A 5,449-nucleotide genomic window follows, 5' to 3' on the forward strand; every position below is an offset into this window, starting at 1 on the left:
TTCTTTCTTTCTTTCTTTCTTTCTTTCTTTCTTTCTTTCTTTCTTTCTTTCTTTTCCTTCTTTCCTTCTTTCCTTTTTTCTTCCCATCTAGCCTGAAACTTGCTGTGTAGGCCAGACTGCTCTTGAATTCATGACGATCCACTTTGCATCCTGAGTGTTAGTGTTACAGGCATGTGTCACCATGCACACTGGTTTCCGGATTTTCTAGTCTTCTTGCTTGAAAGAGGTTTGTTTGTTTGTTATTATGTAGCCCTGACTGGCCTGGAACTCACTGTATAGACCAGGCTCGACTAGAACTCACAGAGATAAAAAAGGTATGCTTGCCTCTGCTTCACAGGACTGGAATTAAAGGTATGTGGCACCATGCTTGGTAGAAAAAAATTAAAGGTTACAAATGTAAACTCTGTTTTGTATAGAGAATGATCAGTCTTTCAACAGAAGGAAGAAAGTACATATTGAATGTTTTAAGATCCGATGCAAATGAAAGTAGCATGATTACAGGCATATGTCTGCACTACAATTCTTCTGACTTCTGTGGGGATCAGGAATGCATGTTGTGCAAAGACATGCATTCAGGTAAAGTACTCATGCACATAGAAATAGAAATGCATAAAAACATAAGATATAACGCAATAGTAAATACTAAGAAAGATCCAGAGGAAGTTCCCTAAGAGCCTAAGGGAAAAATGAGAGTAACTATGGTGACAAGGACTGTCACAGAGAAGAGGACATTTGTGTATTCCAGACTAACTGGCTTCATCACGAGGCCTCAGAATGTCTTTGCTGGCAGATTTGTGTTCTGTCTCTAGAACGTGCTCTGTTAACTGGTACTGCTGCAGAGCTCTTCTAGTGGCCACAGGGTAGGATTTAGATATTTATCTCCAGTAATCCCAGGACAGGTTTAACCTCTCCAATATGAAAATCTGAAACCAAAAATGTTTCAAAAGCTGGAACTTTTTTTGAGTGCCTGTATGACAAAAATTTCACAGCTAAGAGGCAGGTGTGCTGAACGTATTACATAGAACTCCCTTTAGGCTTTGAAGCTGATATGAAACATGACGGGGTTTCATGTATAGACTTAGGCCCCATCCCTAAGATATCTCAATATGCATAGACAAATAATCAAATAATCTGAACTCTTTGTGGTTCAGATTATCCCAGATTATCTGCCCCCATTAGCATTTAGCACAGTGCTTACGAATAGGGAACAGATACATGATTATGGAAATATTAAAAGAATGTGCCAGGAATGGCTTCTCATTATACATACAGAAACACAAAATCCAGAAAAACATCTAAAATGAGTCTTTGAGTCTCTGCCAAATAAAGAGATGCCCAGCTTATACTATACCCATTTTACCTTTTCTTATTAATTCTGGGGCCAAAGGACACCCATATTATTAATTCATTTGAGTTGGGCAATGGGACATTAAAATGAAAGGCTGAAAAATTTGGAGAAGGAAGAAGTAGCCTTATACCAAAGAAGCCTGCTGCTTGAGTCTGGGAAATCACTGGAACCCCAGCAGGCAGTCATGAGCATGCTAGTCTGAGTGATGAGTTGCCATGAGCCCTTTGGCAGAGGGAGCTTTACCTTTTGTTCCTTAAGTAAGCCTAGATTGCCAGAATGTTCTGGTTTATGGAAAAACAAATGGTCCTAAGCTTATGTCCTAAGTATGGCCATGTGGGACATAAAGGACACGCATTCAGATGAGACAGCTGAGTACCTCGAGGGAGGAAGGACACATAGAAAAGATGAGAATTCACGTTGCAGAGCTAAGGGTACATAGGAAAGATGAGAATTCACATTTCAGAGCAATGTTCTTCCACACTCTCCCAGAGCAGTTTGGAAAGCAGGAGACTGCCAGCTGGAAACGTCAGAAAGCTGTTTTCCCAGGTGCCTTCGTGGACAATTTCATGAGAATGATTTTTATAGGCAATGAGTTTGCTTGAGGATTTGTATCTTTTAAAGTTGTGGTTTCCCTTAATGAAAGGAATAAAAAGGGATACAGACTGAAGATGTGATTTGATTTAGATGCCAACATTTCATTTATTATCTCTAGTAGAAGTGACAGAGTGAGGAGGGGGAGGAGACAGGAAGGAAGCAACACCTTGGTCCACATGTTAAACGGACCCAGGACTGAAAGGATGGGCAGCAAATTCAGACGAGTGCCTCTGTATTTTGTGAATATTTTGTGAATCTAGATCTTCAATTTTCTTCATAAGAAAAGCATTGAGAAACAGATGAAAGATTTTAGCATTTTTATTAGGATACAATTATTTGTCCGTGAAGGCTGGAGGAAAACTGCAAGAATTCCATATTGTTCTGTCAGAATTTCAGAATAATACAATGATAGATGAAACTTAAAGTCAACATGCACAAGGTAATGCTGAAGAAGGCAAAGGTTTTCAATGACCATGTTTATGCATTGTGACAGCTTATAAATTAAAAATCTAGCAAATCTTAGGAAACATACCCCACCACGAGTAGGGATAATATAATAGAGGTGACTGTTCTCTAAAAGGGGGAGTTTGGACCACATGCTATATTGACAATGAAAAGGAAAGGCATTTTGAAAAAAAATTATGTTTCATGATTTCTTAGAGTGTCTGTATGTCATGTAATTTAAAAGTTGTTATAGACTAAACCGGTTTTATTTATTTTTTTCTTCCTCAAGTTCTCATGCTGAAATCCTGCTACCCAGTGTGGTGGCACTAAGGGGACCCTCTGGGAGGTGGTTAGGTCACAGCAGCAGAGTCTTAATAGGGTTAATGTCTTCATATAAGAGATGCCAACAGGCCCTCTCATCCTCACTACAGTATGAGGACCGAGCGAGAAGGCTGCCTGTGAACCATGCCTTTGAGTCTGTTAGCCCTTGGTTTTTATTCCTGGATCTTCAGAGCTGTGAGAAATCACCCCCCCCCCGTAAAGTTAGTGTTACTATTTATTTATTTATTTGCTTGCTATATCAGCTTGAATGAACTAACACAAAACAAAGGCAAGAACCAGAAGCGACTCGCAAATATTATTGAACCAGGCAAGTGTGTAACTGGAAAAATAAATTGACTATACATTTCCAGTATAAAAACTAGCAATCTCCAAAGCTTTGTATAATTCACCATTCTAAAATATAATTTAAATCATTAAAATATAATTTGAATCATTGTGTGTATGGGGGGAGGAAATGGGGAGTAAAGAAGGAACAAAAATAACAGAAAAGAAGAAATGAGTTAAAATTAAAAAAAAGCAGAGGTGTCTTGTGAGATGAACCACTGTGAGGGATATATATATATTTTTTCAGAAGCCCAAGGACAGGTCTAAACGTCAAAAGGAAAGACAGACACATTTCAATGTAGGCATACATAATCCTGGACAAACTTGAACTTTCCCCAGCCCCTGTTTTCTCCTCTGTATAGACGGGTGAGCAAATGGTTGAAAAGTTGCCTTCTAGGTACAAATTATTATTTTTGTTTGAGATTAAATACAGCACTACATGAAGTTGAAGAAACTTCATTCTCCTTTAATGTTAGATAATACTGTTTTGTGCTCTAGAGGAATTTTAATCCAGCAGCAAGGCTGCTCTGATCACATCCAAAGACCTTCTAGGTCAGTGTAATCCGGCTGAAATGCAGACACACCCTTAATCCCAAATGATGAAAGTAAGATTAGTTTGTAGAACTAAGCAGCTGTGTTTGAAAGTGATGTCTAATGTCTAATTGAGAGGCAGGCGAAGTGAGGAATCAGAGAAAGAACTCTCAGCTCACAAGAACAGAGAGGAAAGAGGTGACTTAAAAGAGCAGCATAGAGAGATAGGGGACTCTCTAAAAGAGCAGCATAGAGAGATAGAGAGCATAGAGGATGGGGAGAGGAGACAGTTTTACCTGGACAGTTATGCAGAGAGAGAGAGAAAGAGTGAGAGAGTGAGCGAGCAAGAGAGCAAGCTAGACACAGGTGAAGACAGAATGAGCCAGAGAATAAGAAGCCAGAAGATTAGAACATATCTCCAGTTAGCTTGAGGCCAAGCAGAGCAATTCAGTCAGAAGCTGAGAGAAGCCAGTTTGAATCAGTCGGCTTGGCACTGAGTTTGAGCCGGAGCAGCTGAATTGAACCAGCCAGCCAGAATTCAGAAAGAGCTAAAAAAGGGTGAGCTTATTCAGCAGTTAAGTCTCAGAGGCTGAAAACATTCTAGGCCTAGATTAGATTGTATGGAGGCTAGCAGCTTCCAGGACTGGGCCTAGGGTGGCAGATGAGGCAGTAAGCCTCCGAGAGGACAATCGCATCTAGTGAATATAGAATACTGCTGATACTTTTACATTGTGGCCTAGACAGACAGCCTTGGACTGTAGACCCTAGCAAAAGTGCTGTGTGCATTGGGCCGCCGTTTACAGCGTATGTTTTTCTCTTTAATTTCTTTCAGTTTACAGGGCAAGATTGTAGACCCGGCAATTAGCCAAGCCCGAGTTTGAATATAGTAATTACTTAATCAGGGGATTGCAATAGTAACTCTCCTCTTATCTGCCAAAATAGCGCTATTACCTTGAAAAACTAGAGTATTATTCAGTACTCAGATCAATATATTTAGAGGGTTTTTCTTCTTATTATATTGTAAATCACCAGGGCTTAACTAAAGAAGAAAAGGTATTTGAATTTTTTTTTTTTTTTTTTTTTTGAGCCTTGAACTATAGAAATCACCGTGGCTTCCAATAAAACTTTCAAACAGATGGAATGAAGCAAAGCCTCGTGGGTAATAAAAACCAATCACCCTGACAGAGTTTGAATACCAGAGGGGGTTTTAGGCAATAGACACCAGGATTACCTCTGCAGAACATTATTGCTGATCATTCTTTGCGTGTGTATGCAAGACTTCCAGGATGTGACGGGAAATTCAAGCCACATGTCGATATTGTGTATTTGGAAATCTTAGTATAAAGGCATGTTTTCAAGCAAAGGCCTGTCTCTAAGTTAGGTAGAGTTGAAGCCCCCTGGAAGCTGGTGCCCAGTGCCAGCCTGGCTGCCAGGGCCTCAGGCACTGCTCTCCCCCTTCCCCCTTTTCTTCTCTTTCTGGTTTCCTTTTCATCAGAGCTCCTACACCCACCCCATCTGGCTGCTGGCTGCTTCTTCTTTTCCATCTTCATTTTCTCTCATAAGTGGTCAAAATGGGAAACGGAAGTATCAATTTGATGCGTGGCGTGGCGCTCAAAGGTTATTTAATTTTTTTTTTTTTTTTTTAAATGAAAGGATCTTAAAAATTTCTCCAACGAGGTTCTTCACCGGCTCACGCACTGACCCCCGAGTCTTATTGCAAAGCAAACAGCTCCCACCAGCTTGTCATCCGCTTCAGGGCTGAGGCCAGGGGGTCTGCGGCAGGGCGAGCCGGGGCTGGGCGTGCGCCCGGTGCAGCGCGGCGGGGCTGCCCGGCGGGGGAAGCCCGTCCCGGAGCGCGCGGGGCGC

The sequence above is a fragment of the Psammomys obesus genome, unplaced genomic scaffold, assembly GCF_907164565.1.
Source record: "Psammomys obesus unplaced genomic scaffold, mPsaObe1.curated_primary_1811, whole genome shotgun sequence".
Classification (NCBI taxonomy): domain Eukaryota; kingdom Metazoa; phylum Chordata; class Mammalia; order Rodentia; family Muridae; genus Psammomys; species Psammomys obesus.